Consider the following 17,618-nt stretch of genomic DNA (forward strand, 5'->3'; position numbering starts at 1 on the left):
GAGAGCTAGCTGGCTGTTGCGTGCTGGTCGCGTGTCAGTGTCAACGGCCAGCCACACTTTCGCTTGTGGCCCGGCGAGGGCTGTCTGCCGCCTAATACCTCAGGTATATGGCCCGGTGACTGACAGCTTGTAGGACCGGACGCTCCCGCGCCCTTCTCGTCACGTGGCGCGCTGACGCTCCCCTTCTTGCAGGTAGCCGATGACCTCTTGTTTTTGCTCCACCTGTCCTCTGCATTGCCACGATTCCTGTCATCTGCACAGTTCTGACAAAAATCTTATTCCTAGTTTTTTCCCATGACCTTCTATGTTATAATAAATTTACATAACGATACATTGGTGGTCTGTCATTTCAGAAACTCTTATTTTAATTTTATAGTTATCAATCCACGGCAATCATTATAACAAAATCTTGGTGTATCTAATCTAGACATGGAAATAATCTATCTTGATATTTGTGTAGAGACCGATCTCACTACTGTACATGGTGTGTGACGCTATACTGGATGAACTACTAAATGTGCGGGCCCGCACCAATATTACTATTACTTATATATATCGACAGTAAACATACTCAAGAATTAACTACCATATGCCAACGATCTACATTCTATGTCTTCTGAATAAATTATGTTATTATGCAGGCTGAAGTTTTACTGAGCTATAAAGAACATGCAACTATTCTACGTTCGCTCGCCGGTCGTCCCTCCATCTCAGGTCTGTGATTTGATGACCTGAAAAATAACATCCCAACAGGCGCGCGCCAAACATTCCTACTTGAGGTAGAAAACCCCAATAATATTAATCTAGTTATTGTTAAATCCTACGGTTTAACTTATCCTAGTATATCGTACCTTTTTTTTTACGTTATACAATACTCTACCATAATTCCTGTTACGCTGAGATGTCTCGCTGCTCGCCGCTATTGACGACAGTGATGTGCGCGCCGTACGACATGGCCTCAGAGTTCTCACTATGCCTCACTGAAACTCCAGAGACTGGGTTAGCCATGGCTAGGACAATAAATTTATAGTTGCAACTTCTTTTTCTATGCGGTTTTCACGATCAAAGCGCCCCTTTCCAGAGGCAATGTAATATGACCAAGCCAGGACTGGTTCCTGTTGAGGATTCCATCGCCCACCACACACCAGCTACACAGTATGTCACCAATCTCTAAGTATAATTCCTTGGTTATTCATCTGTGGCAGTCACAAGCAGCACGCTAAATCCCCAACCACTACATTGGCATGGTAGGCTTTATGCCCGCATTTCTACCGTCTAGGGCACCATTGGAGTCAAACGCTCACAGGTTCACACCGACTTACAAGACAACGACGCTGGCGCATCACTGTAAAAACTATACTGCCCATATTCACCATCGAAATCACGCAATATAGCACAATCTTGCAGTGCACTGACGCGTGCCGGCAAGCATTGGTATGAACGTCTCACGAACTGGTTGTGGCCGCTATGGAGCGTATCACGACTTCTCAGAACGCTTCTAAGAGCACGTTCTTGTATGCGCCCGTTTGTGCGACATCTCCTCACTCATCATTATCCCTCAACATGGGCACCAGACAGGAAAGGACCAAAACATTGCTCATGAAAAGGTAGTGTCTCCTACACCATCGACATTGGAAGTCGCGAACATAAACAAAAAGAGGATAGCGACAGTAAATTCTTAGGCAAGACAACGCAGCGTGTTAATACTTTAGCAATCTTAATCTATTAATGCAACGATTATTGTTCCCCGAAGAAAGATTCATATATTTGCCTATTCTACTATGCACACCACTTTCACTACTACTACAGCAAGGTTCATGTATTTGCCCATTCTACTATGTACACCACTTACACTACTACTATTCCACGAACTTCTTTATGTGAGAGATGTGGTGGAGTCCTATGGACTTCTTTCCTTTCAGCGTCTCCAATTCATAAGCATTTGGTGAGCTGCTCTCCCTATACGGTACGGGCCGTAGTAAACAGAATAGAATTTTTGGCATTTCATTTTTTGTTTGTTAGAGAGTCGGAAAGACTTCACGAGCACCCTTTGTCCAATTTGGAAGTGTCGTAGACGAGCTCCGCTGTCGGCACGTCTCTTCCTGACCTCTGCTGCAGCCCGTATCCTCTTGAGAGCCAAATACACTGTGGCTCGGTGCTGCGTTCGCGCCCTTGGTGGGAAGTTTACGACTTCGGTTATCAAGTCCTTAGGAATCCGGTTTTTCAGTACTGTAATCGGTGCCAATTTTGTTATCCCATGGGGTGCCTCATTGATCACCTCCTGGAAGTCTTTAAGGAAACCGTCCCATGTCGTGTGCTGTTTGTTACAGTACAACCGGCACAAGTTTCCGAGTTCCTTAATAACCCGTTCTGCAGCATTCGAGCTCGGATGGTGTGAAGATATAAAAATGGGATCAATTTTACATCGACTCAACGTCTCCTTCCATGTTTTTGACTTAAACTGTGGCCAGTTATCAGAAATAATTCTACTCACATGACCAACCTGTGGCAGGAAATCCCCGATTAGGGCTCGTGAAACAGTTCGTTGTGTCGCCCTCTTCAGTGCCGTAAAGGTAACGTATTTGGACGTTAGTTCAACAAACACTAATACGTAAGTATATCCTCTTCTTGTTCTTGGCAAAGGTCCCATCAAATCTGTTGCTGCTAATTGTCTTAATTTGGTCGGTACGATTGGGTATAATGGTGCCTGCATGCTCACAGTGGTATGCTTAGCCTTTTGGCAGTGTTTACACACCGGCAGTACCCTCCGAATTCGACGCTCCATGTTTCGAAAGTAACACATGGTCCTTAGCTTGAGATTGCACTTGCGTGGTCCGAAGTGTCCATAGCTGAGGTGAGTATGCCATATAATCTTTTATTAGGAGTTCAGGGATGCATACCCCCCATTCAGTGTCATTGGCATAATTTCGGTGGAAAATTATGTCTTTCCGCAAGAGGTAGAACTGCCTGACGGTGGCGTGTCTTCTGTCTATCCATTTCTGTTTCAATAACACTAGGGCAGGGTCCTTGTCTTGCTCCTTCTTGATGTCCTGCATACTACAGGTAATAAAATTTTCAAAGGCTACTTTCTGCATATAGAAGAGGCAGTACTGATTTTCCTCCAGATCTTCTTCCATGTTGTGCTCAAATCCGATCGGTGACCGTGATAAGGCGTCTGCAATAATGTTCTGACTGCCGGGGATATATTCTATCGAAAAATTGTATTGCTGCAGATATGATGCCCACCTAATGAGCCGCCTGTGATTAAGCTTTGCAGTCATCAGGAACTCCAGTGCCTTGTTGTAGACCCTCGTCTTGCGACCAAACAGAAGGTATCTGAATTTTTCAAACGCCCATACAATAGCAGGGCCTCTAACTCGGTTACTGAGTAATTCCTCTCACTCTTGGCTAGTACTCCGCTACCAAACGCAATTGTCTTCCACACCCTGTTTCCTTCATGTACATAGTCTTGGAACACCATGACACCCAGACCTGAGTATGAACTGTTCGTGACTATGCAAAGCTCTTCTGCTAAATTAGGGTGTGAGAGGATGGGTGCTTGTAATAATGCGAATTTTAATGCTTTCCATTCGGATTCGGCCGCCTCATCCCATTCCCAACGAATCTTCTTTCCTGTAAGTTGATGCAACCTAGGACTGCTCTGAGTTTTGACATGTATAAAGCGGTTGTAAAAAATTATTGTCCCCAAGAACCCCCTTAACTGCTTCTTTGTCTCAGGAACTTTTCAATCGCATCGATCTTTTCGGGATTTGGCGCAATGCCCTCACCCGTGATGATATGTCCTAGAAATTTGACAGAGGACGTCCCAAAATTCGATTTTTCGATATTGATAGTCACTCCGTATTCCTTGAATGCCGCAAGGAGTTCACCGAGGACTGCATTGTGCTCTCCCCAAGATTTCTCTGCGATCAGCAAATCGTCCACATAGCTGGTGACATGACGTTTCAAATTATCGCTTAGTATGCCGTCCAGCCCACGAATGAATGCGGCAGACGAAATGTTCAAACCAAATGGTAGACGACGAAACCGGTAACATCCTCCAAATGCTAAAAAGGCTGTATACTGTCTGCAATTTGGATGGAGCTCGATCTGCCAGAAACTCGATTTTAGATCAAGTGATGAGAAGATTGATATTCCATGGAAGTTTTGTAAGAGTTCCTCTAATCGTTCCGGTCTGTCTGTTTCGGGTTCTATTATGGTATTCAAAAATGGTTCAAATGGCTCTGAGCACTATGGGACTCAACTGCTGAGGTCATTAGTCCCCTAGAACTTAGAACTAGTTAAACCTAACTAACCTAAGGACATCACAAACATCCATGCCCGAGGCAGGATTCGAACCTGCGACCGTAGCGGTCTCGCGGTTCCAGACTGCAGCGCCTTTAACCGCACGGCCACTTCGGCCGGCCTATTATGGTATTAATCTGTCGCGAGTCCAAGACTAAACGAATACTACCATCTGCCTTCTCGACTACTCTTAACGGGTTATTATAGGCTGAAGCCGTAGGTTCTATTATTCCTTCACTCAGCAGCGTAATTTCAGCTGCTACTTTCTGTCGATATGCCAAGGGGATTGGGTAGGGTGGCACACGAAACTGGTTGTGCGGACGTACACGGAATTCATATTGGAAGTTCTTTATTGATCCTGTCTTGGGAATGAAAACCTCCGCATTTTCTACTAGTAATTTATGAAGTTATTTGCGGTGGTCGCGCCTTATTTTCTTTATTGCTTCCACTTTTTCTCCTATTTTCTCCTTCATTTCTCCCTTTACTACGACTTCATTCTCATCCGTGTCCTCTCCCCTACCCGCAACGTCGACCTGTTCTTCCTTTCTGTCTTTATGACAAGCATAGTTTATCCGAACACAGTTAGACGGTAGTTGAGCTGGGATCAGCTGGTCGTCGAACTTAATGTGGATGGGATTCCCTTTCCTCAGAACCACTTCACCACGCCCTAGATCAACTATCGCTTCATGCTCATTTAGGAAGTCCGTTCCTGTTATCATGTCGATCGCCAGATTTGGCACGATCCAGAAGTTTGACTCTATTTTATGTCCTTGGCAGGAGAATTCCAGTCTTGTTTGTTGGGTGACCTCCGTACATTTACCCGCTAATGCCCCTTTTATTTTGGTTTTCTTAACCGATGGTACAGGCCAGTCCATCTCCTGAGAGCACCTGTTGTATGCTGCCTCAGATATTGCTGTTGTGTAGCTTACACTATCTATTATCGCCTTCATACTCTTTTCAGCTATTGCTACTGTGATAAGAGGCTGCCGATCCTGTCGAGGAGTTGTTTTATGTTCTTCGAGCAGGATTTCTGACAAATCTTCGTAATTTATCATCCGTAGTTGGCCAGATCCGAGATTACGTGCGAAATTCCGGCGGCCTGTGTTCGCACTAGTCTGGCGTCAATCCCTTGTTAAGCTCTCCCTCCTCTGACGTGCTTTAGGATTTGCGGGTCTAGTTTCAATCTCCTGGCTCCACTGTTGTCCTTGGTTTCGCCTCTCCAATTACGGTCGCTTTGCCGTTCGTTTTTCCTCCTATCCCAGATTCCTTGTCTAGATTGACCCTGTTCCCTAACGTTCTGGTTTCCGTGTCTTTGGTTTCCATAACCTTGAATAGCGTAACCTTGACTCCCGTAACCCTGGTTTCCTAACTGACCAGTGCGATTATGCGATCTGTTGTTGTCTTCCCTTCCTGGCCCGTGGTATTTGTTACTTTGCCCCTTCTTCGTGTCCTTTGCGTCTTGTTTATCAAAGACTACTTCGAGTTCGCGCAATAGACTCTTGAATGCTTCTATGTCAGATCCACACTTCCCGACAAGTGTCTGTTGGTACCTAACTGGCAATTTGGAAAAGCAAAATTTAATGATTTCTCCGTTGCTACATGGACTACCTAAAAATTGATTCTTCTTGAGTAAATCATCAAGAAATTTGGTTGCGCTCCTATGCCCGGACACTTCCAGTTCAGGACAACATATTATTTCCTCTTTAATCCTGTCTTGCGTTTCCTTTGACCAGTAGGTCCGCAGGAATGCACCAACAAATTCCTGATAAGTTCGACACGTCGCTGCCACACCCCGCATCTTTTCCGCGGCTTGGCCTTCGATGTGTCCACACATCTAATTTTGCCTGGGTTGGCCATGATGTCGGTAATGAATTTGTAAACTGCATCACCCAGCTCTTCGGATGCATCGACCCTCCATTTTCTTTGAACTTCTGGAATTTTAGTATCGACAGGAAGTGATTGTGATCAAAATCCTGTCTGATCCTCGCACTGGTGTTGTCACTCGTTTCCGATACTTGCACGTCTGCTGAGTGTCCTGATCTATCTTGCTGATAACTGTGATGTGCTACCTCTGTATCACAGTGGAAATGGCACGCAGAATTCACTCTCCTAAGTGGGCTACAATTATTAGAGCTATTACTCGCTGTTTCTGCGTGTGCATTGTTAGTTCCGCACTCGGTCATTGGGCTAGAGCACGACGGGATTTTCCTCGGAGACACAATTCTGTGTACTCCATCATTGGTATCCGAACGCGCAATGCTCGCGTGCCCGTTTTGCTCTAGTTTTGCTACCCGACTCTCTACTTCTTCCATTCGTTTCGTGGTGTTCGCAACCGCGATATTACCTTGAGTTTTTAAGAACGCTAGGGATTTTGAGTGGGATTGTGTTGTACGTCGCAAGCGCCCTGCGAGTTTAGAAGTTGCTTCCGCGACTTTCATTGCCCCTATTGCTGCCGTTTTGGCCAGGCCTGCTACTTTTTGTGCAGCCATTGACATTTGTTTTACTTCTCCACATTCTTTCTTTATTGTTAGTAATTCCCCACGAATTTCTCCTATATGCGAAATTATAGTCTGAGTGTCCTTCTTACGCTGTTCGTCCGCTTCTTCGTTCTCCTTCTTACACTGTTTCTCATCTTCTTCTTTCATTGATCGTAGGAATCTCAGTATTGGGTTAATGTCATCTTTTTTATCCGAGTCACACATGGGCGATGTAACTCTGGACACCTGGGCGCTAGAGCTCTGACGTGACCGCGCTGACCCCTGTCTGCTCTCGTTCGTTTGATTATAAACTTCTCCTGCCGTCTCGACCTGTGTGCCTGTCTCTGTTTCATCCTCTACCTCACTATCATAATCACGGCCGCGACGTTGCTCTAAGATCGCGTCCAAATCACCGTCCTCATCAATGACCCTGTCGTCCTGTCCTGCTAAAAATGTGCCCATCTCACCTCCGAACCTATCCCCGTCAGTAACGTGCCCCTTATCCATTATAGTATCCACTTTTGGTTTAGCTTCGCTCACTAAAAGTCGTGCCTTACTTCTCGTGATCATTCATGAGAAACAAAATTTATCTAAAATACACAGTAAAAATAATCTACTCCCTGTATTTTTACACATAGACATAAAATTTCAACAACGCTGTTCCAACGGTGTAATTACAAGCACAATTTGATGTGGTACAGAAACCGCACACAAATCCGACAAAGTGCGATGTGGTACGGACACCACATCAGCGAAACACAAAAAACAATGAACAAAAAATATATACACTGAAAACAAAAACTGTAATCATGCGCCGCTTCTTAAAAACTAAACGCGAATCTAACAGAAAAACTTAGGTATTAATCAATAAAAAATTAAGCAAAAAATTTTGAGTGTTCCTACTGATAAGATTGCTTGCTTATCAGCGATTCACAGGAAAAATCCGAGGCTAAGGGTCGCCATTTTATGCGAGGTGCCGGGGCTAGCAGTGTATTTAACACTAAATTCTTCTAGAATCTTCATATATAAAGGATGCCCTAAGGCCCCCCCCCCCCTATTCCAACTCCGACTTTTGCTGTTGCACATGGATTAAAAAGAAACGCGAACTGACTGTAATCGACCCTGCAAGTGGAGTAGAAAAGAGTTTGGCACCTGCAATAATTTAATTTGATAAATAAGTTAAATAAAGGAAAGTTTCATTAACGTAGTGAGAAATGAAAGGGTTGCTCTACCGATTAACAGAATGAAAGTTCTGTCCAAAATAACAACATGATTTATTATGACTAAAATCAAAATAATAAACAAAACACATGAAACATTTTACAATAGATCAAATTGGATACTCAAATAAATGCTGTGAAGGTGAAGTTGTCCCTAAACTAGATTGTGACATTTATGGCGAAGTGGTATGTGGAGCCAATTCCTTGAAACTCAAATCTTAAGAGAAACACACAGCCAACCCAACATTAATTGCTGCTACAGTAGTGAGAATTCAGACAACGAACACCCAACACAGAACAAAGTTAGAAAAAGACGAACATGTGCGCTCTGCTTAGCTCTGATTATCACCTAGGAAAATCCCTATCTGCCAGTGCTGCGGACATACATTACCAAACTGTCTTCTTAACTGCAAGAACACGATCTGGCGTACCGGAGGAGATGGCTGGTTGCTTCGACGTCCCATCGTGGCGATGATAATGTCACGAGTATAGCCCGAAACTAATTAGCCTGGTCTGGTTGTTCCAGACTAAAGACTTCCTAGCAATACAAATGCGCCTCTGAGGGAGACGAAGAAGGCTCGCCACACAATCACTGACGGTACAGTGATTGATTTTAACAAGCGAAGTCACACTGTAACTCTGATAGAGTCAACTTAAGCCAAAACTGCTCAAGGCAGACAACATAGGCCGCTTGTACGCAGAACGCTCAATTGCCAACTGTACGCGGAAAGTTACGTTGAAGTCGAAACTTCAGCAACTTTGTCAAACAGTTACAATTAAATAAAAGTATATTAGACAGCCAACGGAAGGCAGGCTGTCCAGAGCAGCGAGAGCTCAGTCTTGTAACCTACTCCGACCGAAAGTCGAGAGCCAACTCCTCAAGAGCACCCGTACAAGCCGAACACAGAACATCCCCGCCCCCACGACAGTGGCTGTGGTTAAACGTTCAGCCACCCAAAAACTGGCGGAAAATTCCACTCTATTGCCGAAGCACTACCATTCCGCCAATGGAGATTCTTGGCGCCAATTTCTGCGCCGATTTTGCTACGTCAAGGAGCTATGCCCTGAGCAAGCCAATCACACTTACGATTTTGCAGAAAACGCGGGAACTGCCTGGGAACACAAGTCATTCCCGCGCCTCGCTGGTAGCCCGCCATAAAGTGTTTTCGCTAAGTTTCTGCGAAGTAACGGAATCTCTAGCCCAGCCGCTCCTTCAGGCCCCTGCAGGCGTGTCTTTTGACAATGTCGGCGTCTGGAAAGCATTCACTCGACTCCCTCACACCCGTCGGCTTAACCCTTTCAAGATCAGCAGTTCCCGCCTGTCACCGGACCACCCAGGTGACGAGAGACGCTGCGTGGGAAGTCCGCGTGTGAAGGAATAGCGACTTTTCACCGCATGCAATTAGAGAGGAAGATCGAATTACTCAGACTAAGATAGAAATATGAGAGGGGGTTTCTGCCACGTCTCACCTCCTCAGTACGGTGGCAAAGATGGGCTACATTCTTGATTTTTACATGCACAATTGATTTAAAATGTTCCCAACAGATAAAAGGCAACAAGTGTATGATCAGTGGACTGTGGTAGCCATTCGATAGGAACCCTCCTGCCTATCCAGTGACTTCCAAACTGTTAATCTAGATACCACTTGACTTCCAATGGCATAATGGGTAAGTGCACCGTCTTGTTGCAGTGAGGTTGGGAAGTCACCCTGAAGATTCAGCAGCGTTGGATGCACATAATCACGTAACATGTTACAATAACTCTCCACATCTAATTTTCCATCAATTAAAACCGGGCCCACGATTCATGTGTCACAAATCCCATATGAAACTATCATTTTTTCACTACCAGCGCTTTCACAGGTATCCACCCACGTGAGGTTTGCATCTGACTAATAACGATGACTCTGCTTCTTTACTTTACCTTTCACATTTGCATTAGCTTTGTCACTGATAAACACACGTCGCATGAAGTTTGGATTCCAGTCACACTGATCAAGAGCCCATTTTGAAAACTGCAGCCGCCGATTGGCGTCTTCCTCCGAGGATTGATGTTGCAAATACCACATGTATGGCTGCCATTTGTGTGTGTGAAACTCACGAAGGACTGAAAACGGAATGACACCATATATTGCTGATAACCGGCGCGTAATGTGGTGTGAACTTTTCATAGAACCTGTTGCGTGAAATTTGTCCACTAACTTAGATAGTGTCGTGAGTGAAATGTCACTTTTCTCTGGATGCCGGCACTGAAGTTATCAGCAATCACTCTGGTACTTCGCCCACAACTTCAGCGCGTTCCTGGTCTGTAAGTGAGACTGTGGATCACCTGCAACAATAAACGTAATAGATCACCTCCTTGCAGTTTCAAATTTTAACAGGCCATATCACCTACACAAATAGAGATATCTTAAAATAGATTCCACATGTGTATTCCTGAGAAACAGGCAGTTCAAAACTATGTGCAACATGACCTCCTTCCCATTTGAAACATGTAATACAAATCCAGGATGGCGGATATCAAGATGGCCGCCGCTGTCGCCATAGCTCCTATAAGTTGCGCCCCCACTTACAGCACCCCATACGAAACATTATAAATCCTCAGACAGTTCGACGTTTATAAGCGTGCATCCAGATTTTTGTATCACCCTGTAGATTGAGAGACATGAAGGCGAGACAGAACCAAATATAATCCGTATGGCGGATGACGAACCGTTTGTCTTGTGTAACAGCCAGCTAGACTGTGAAGGCGTCTTCCACGCTCTTTTGAGCATAGTCTGGGATGGTCGCCAATAACAATCCCAGAAAGCCCGATAGAGAAACAGTTAGAGAACTGTAACATCTATAACAATATTTACGCGATTCATAGGCCGATGGAAAGCACGACTAACGCCACAGGAAAGCAATGGACCCATTCGACGATCTGAACAAAGAGAAAGACATAGACTTACAGAATGGACCGAAATATTTTGTGATACTACGTCAGCTGTAAAGAACAGTAGCACAGTGCAATGCAGAGGTTAGAACATGTTCAAGAAATATGAAGAGATTGACACATGAGAGGAAGTCATGATGGATCGCATCAAACCAATCCGGGCCCTGACGTCCAAAAAACAAAACTATTTAGACAGACAGTCTGCATTTGGATAGAAGACAGTACGAGTCCCTACTGCTAGGATGTAGCTAAGAGAACAGCAATGACTGTCGGAGTTTGACCACCGTTGCATCTCCAAATGAATTTGGCGTCAAACATAAAAATGTGCCACAAAGAGAACACTTTACCGCTGAATGTAGTACATGCTGTGAGGTGACTAGCTTTCACTTAGCAAGTACACATACTTATCTCAGTGGTGTATAGGGATAGGCAATGGCCAATGCAAAATGATGGTAACACAGATCAACAACAGTAATTTATTAATAGAAAATTTACAAATGCTTAACTGTAGTGTGAAGATTGCACATGGCAATAGTTCAAACATCACTTGCGCTGATCTTTCCTTAACTCTGGTCTAGTCCTGATTCCAGTGAATGCCATAACGATAACGTGTAAAACGTCCAATTTGTCTCCTCTCGGCAATGACAGTACAAACGATAGTGACGATGTCTGGAAGTACTGCCGATACTGTGTGGATAGTGTTTCAATGGAACCGTGTGTGTATTTATATCCTTGTATTAGATCAAAGCCTACAGATTCTCTGAAACGATCACGCTGAAGGCGAAAACATTGGTGCGTGCGGGTTTCCACGAGAAGCGATGACGCCTAAAACTACTTCCAGGGGTGGCTAGCAAGGATTTCGCGCGAAGTACTGTCTGAGAAATTCACGAAACAGGGACCAGTAGATTATTGCAACAATAATTATAACTAACGTCCGGAAGAGAGAAACAGTAGCTTACTGCATGGAGATGTCTGACTGAGTCAAGAAAAATGAAATGTAATACAAGTAAATATAGAGAGTAACAGGAAAGTAGTAGCGGTATTGCTGTCTTGTTATTGTCTGGCGCGTTTTACGTAGAGCTGATCTAGAAGAACGTGCCATTCTCTCTCGCTTCCTTGGGAGAAGAGGTAAGTTTCACAGCTAGCAGAAACTTGGTGGGTCTGACTTTTCGTGTAGGCTTAGTGGACTGAAGAAGTCCGAGTGGTATGCCTTCTTGGAAATTAGTAGTGGTACCGACGATCGTCTCAGATCGCTAAAGTTAACACACATACACGTTCCTGTTACAAATGTGAAAAATTCGTAAGTAGAATTACTATGCGTCATATGCCGACGTTTGTAACACTTTCCTGATTCTTTACTAAAGGCGTCTGGTAATATTAATGTAATAAACTTCAATTTATTGGAGTACCGCCTCTGCCGGTAGTCCACTCTTAACACGAATTTTGATACAAATGTCACATTTTCAGTCAACTTCCTTCCGTTGATCGTCGGCCGTGCGTATAGGCGTCAAACTGGTCAAACTGGACGTAAGCAGATCTACTAGCCCTTTCTTACCTAAGACAAATTTTTTTATAGTATCTCATCACTCTGTGATTCCCTCGACATGTTAGTTACCCTATATGTGTACCGTTTACGAAAATGAAATATTATAAAGTAGAAAATGTATTTTATCGTTAAATTTTGAACACATTTCACTGTCAAGAAGTGCCAAATAGTCCATATGGTTACCATAAACACTTCTAATTTTGTTTGAGGAAGTAGTGAAAGCCTGCTTCTCTACCTTTAATATTCGCCCTTTTAGGAAAACTAAGTAAAAGTAATTCTGTCGAACATCTAATGGGTTTAAAATAGCTTCTAATGGGGCAGCCTAAACGGAACATTAACCTCTGTCTGCTCCTTCAGCCTAGATCAGGGCCGGCCAGAAATTGGGCACGCGTGCGGTGCTCCTGCACATGTGCAACTTCCAGGTCACAGCGTGCACGCCGCAGCCGTCAGCGTTCGTGTAGTGCATGTTTCTACGCACAGATGTCGCTTTAACCACTTGCTCGGATGCTCTGTACCAGCGCATTCTAGTGCTCTTTCCACAGCTTGTAAGCCAAACATGGGAATATATTTCGCGTATTAAACATTTAAAATACTGTCACAGTCTACCCATTGAGACGTCTACTTTTATGTTAACAGTTTAACCCAATAAGACAAGCAATACAGTTAACAACCGTGGGTTTTTATTCAGGCAGCTTGACTGACGGCACGTAAATACGCGTAATGTTTTTGATGTAGTATTTAAGACAGAGAGCACTTAGCGACTTCTCTCTTTTTCCTCTCCACCCTGGCCTGGCTCTACAATGTAGTCCTGTCCACTGGCTACTACCCCGACCTGTGGAAAACCTCCCGTATCCTCATGTTACTTAAACCTGACAAACCGCCGTCCGCCGTCTCCTCCTACCGTCCCATCAGCCTTACCTCGGTCTTCAGCAAGGTCCTGGAATCTATCCTCACCCGACGCATCTACCAGCATCTCCGCCAGCACCGCCTCCTTCCCGTTACTCAGTGTGGCTTTCGGCCGTTCTTCTCTTCCGCCGACCTTCTCCTTCACCTCACTCATCTCTTTTCCGAACAGCTTAATTCCCGTCGCTCCGCAATCTTCCTCTCCCTGGACCTCGAACGTGCTTATGACCGCGTATGCATTCCGGTCTCCTCTTCAAGCTCCAAACCTTCGCACTTCCCATTAACTATGTCCGTCTGATCGGCTCCTTTCTCTCCCGCCGTCCTTCCTATGTCACCATCCATAACACAGATTCCTACACCTTTTCCCCTCTGCCGGTGTGCCCCAAGGCTCCGTCCTCTCCCCCCTTCTGTACCTTTTGTACATGGCGGACATGCCGGCGCCGTCAGCCCCCATCCACCTTCTCCAGTTTGCCGATGACACCGCCTTCCTTGCCCTTGCCCCCACCCTACAGCGCTCCCAACACCTTCTTCAATCCCATCTTGACCGGTTCACCGCTTGGTGCAATCAGTGGTTGCTCAAGGTCAATCCCTCCAAATCCCAGGCGATCATTGTAGGCAAAACCACCCCTTCCTTCCGCCTCCTTGATTTCTACATCACCATCTATGGCCGTCCTATCGCCCTCACTCCCACCTTTAAGTACCTTGGCGTCACCCTCGACCGTCGCCTCTCCTGGACTCCCCACCTCCGGACAATCCAAGCCAAGGCATGCTCCCGATTCAAAGCTCCTCTCCGGCCGTACGTGGGGTCTGGACCCCTCCACCATTCTCCACACCTATAAATCCCCCATCCGCCCTATCCTTTGTTATACCCATCCGGCTTGGATCTCCGCCCCCCCTACTTTTTACAAATCCCTTCAAATCCTTGAACGCCATGCTCTCTGCCTCGCCTATCGCATCCCCTCCACTACGCCGATCCTGTACGATCTCATCCCCTTCCCCCACCTCCTTCTTTTCCTTGAAAGGATACGGATCCTGTACACCTCCCGTAAACTCGATCCTCCTCACCTGCTCGTCTCCCCGATCCTCTCCCACCCCCACCCGCTGCCGCGCCTGTATTCCCACGTCCCACCCGGTCTCCATCTCTCCACCCTCCTTACCCTCTCCCAAGGTGGCTTCCGCCAGCTCCCCCTCCCTGATGATGTCCTCCTCCCCTCCATCTATCCCTCCTACCAACTTTGATCCTCCCTCCCTCTTCCTGTATCTGTTCCTTTGGGCACCCTCCATCCCTCCTACCCTTCTCCCCACTCCTCCCCCGGGCCTCCACTCCACTGTCCTTCTACTCCTCCTCCCATTTCCTCAGCCATTGGCATCTATGCTCTCCCCTCTCCACCCTCTCCACCCGCCCACACCCTTCTTCCCCTCTTGGCAGGTCCCCGGACTCGCACACGCTACGTGGACTTTCGCGCGCCAGAGATTATCGCCATCTGTGTCTCGTGTGTGTGACGTCGTTTTGTGTTTTTAGTGTCCGCCGTCCCGCTTCTACGTTCACTTGTGCCGTCGGATTCATCAGTGTTATGTGCACCGTGTCAACGTGTTTTCAGTGTCGTTATCGTCGCGTGTGAACGGCTCCGTGTTTTTTGTGTATCTGTGACCACTCTTTTTTGCCCATCACTCTATTCATTTTAATTCTCCGTTCTTGTACTGTTATATTCACCACTATGGCTGAAGAGCGGCGTAGCAGGCCGCTGCCAGCCTACCTGATTGTTCAGGTGTTAAAATAACAATAAAGTAAAAAATAAATAAAAATTAGCGACTTCCAACGAACCTTATTCATGATTTCAAATTACATTAAACTAATGCAAGACTTCCTATAACTAATTCTCGGTGCCCTCAGTTACACCCACATAATTTCTGTTTCACTGACCTCTGAACAGAATGATAACCGCAGCCCTATCGATGATCACCTGTTATTTCAATACCAAATTGCTATATCTTTCATCATTTCCGTCTGAAATCTGCATAATAACCGACAATTAGATGAATGTTATGTTTTATCGACATCAGCTGAGCGTAGCCCTTCACGCATTAAAAAAAAAAACCTAAATGTATGTATACATTGGACCAATCGGTTTAATGACCAGTTTTCCTGATAATAATGTAACATGGAGCAGAATGAGGGAATAATGCACAGTTAGTAAACAATAATTTTTAATTATGAAAGGAATAAATCCAAACACGTTTAGCACTGGACATGAGAAATCATATAGTTAATATCGGGAACAAACGCACGGCTCATTGACTAACGCCAGCAGTTGCGAACATTTTCATCACTTGTGCTTGATAGAAACCTTGATTTATTCATTTTCATCACCGAGAAAAATCTTTCACAAACATACACTCCTGGAAATTGAAATAAGAACACGGTGAATTCATTGTCCCAGGAAGGGGAAACTTTATTGACACATTCCTGGGGTCAGATACATCACATGATCACACTGACAGAACCACAGGCACATAGACACAGGCAACAGAGCATGCACAATGTCGGCACTAGTACAGTGTATATCCACCTTTCGCAGCAATGCCGGCTGCTATTCTCCCATGGAGACGATCGTAGAGATGCTGGATGTAGTCCTGTGGAACGGCTTGCCATGCCATTTCCACCTGGCGCCTCAGTTGGACCAGCGTTCGTGCTGGACGTGCAGACCGCGTGAGACGACGCTTCATCCAGTCCCAAACATGCTCAATGGGGGACAGATCCGGAGATCTTGCTGGCCAGGGTAGTTGACTTACACCTTCTAGAGCACGTTGGGTGGCACGGGATACATGCGGACGTGCATTGTCCTGTTGGAACAGCAAGTTCCCTTGCCGGTCTAGGAATGGTAGAACGATGGGTTCGATGACGGTTTGGATGTACCGTGCACTATTCAGCGTCCCCCCGACGATCACCAGTGGTGTACGGCCAGTGTAGGAGATCGCTCCCCACACCATGATGCCGGGTGTTGGCCCTGTGTGCCTCGGTCGTATGCAGTCCTGATTGTGGCGCTCACCTGCACGGCGCCAAACACGCATACGACCGTCATTGGCACCAAGGCAGAAGCGACTCTCATCGCTGAAGACGACACGTCTCCATTCGTCCCTCCATTCACGCCTGTCGCGACACCACTGGAGGCGGGCTGCACGATGTTGGGGCGTGAGCGGAAGACGGCCTAACGGTGTGCGGGACCGTAGCCCAGCTTCATGGAGACGGTTGCGAATGGTCCTCGCCGATACCCCAGGAGCAACAGTGTCCCTAATTTGCTGGGAAGTGGCGGTGCGGTCCCCTACGGCACTGCGTAGGATCCTACGGTCTTGGCGTGCATCCGTGCGTCGCTGCGGTCCGGTCCCAGGTCGACGGGCACGTGCACCTTCCGCCGACCACTGGCGACAACATCGATGTACTGTGGAGACCTCACGCTCCACGTGTTGAGCAATTCGGCGGTACGTCCACCCGGCCTCCCGCATGCCCACTATACGCCCTCGCTCAAAGTCCGTCAACTGCACATACGGTTCACGTCCACGCTGTCGCGGCATGCTACCAGTGTTAAAGACTGCGATGGAGCTCCGTATGCCACGGCAAACTGGCTGACACTGACGGCGGCGGTGCACAAATGCTGCGCAGCTAGCGCCATTCGACGGCCAACACCGCGGTTCCTGGTGTGTCCGCTGTGCCGTGCGTGTGATCATTGCTTGTACAGCCCTCTCGCAGTGTCCGGAGCAAGTATGGTGGGTCTGACACACCGGTGTCAATGTGTTCTTTTTTCAATTTCCAGGAGTGTATATCGACCCGGATATGGGCATAACTCTCACGGTTTCTTGGTGCAGGCGTGGAAATTCTTGTTGTGAAAAATTTTCGTAGAATTCTTTTGTACTTCGCATTGCAAAGATCTTGTCCTTCAGTCTTGTATTGCACTGGAGGACGATCAGTTCTATCTGTAGATCATTCGGAGCATCTTAAACTGACGACGAGAACAGTCGAGCAAAGAGGCAAATGGCAGGGACAAACTCGTAACATCTGCAAATCGTGATCGAAATTGTTCCTTAATTTTTACAATTATTGACACGTATTCTTGAAATCTAGCACTTTAATGGACCAGTCCAAGAGTCGGGAAATGTGCAGTGTTTTCTGTCAATAGCTGGCTCTCCCAAAGCGCAAGCTTCCCTTCAAAGGCATTTACTTTTTCGAACATGTC

This window comes from Schistocerca nitens, chromosome 9, assembly GCF_023898315.1.
Source record: "Schistocerca nitens isolate TAMUIC-IGC-003100 chromosome 9, iqSchNite1.1, whole genome shotgun sequence".
NCBI lineage: Eukaryota > Metazoa > Arthropoda > Insecta > Orthoptera > Acrididae > Schistocerca > Schistocerca nitens.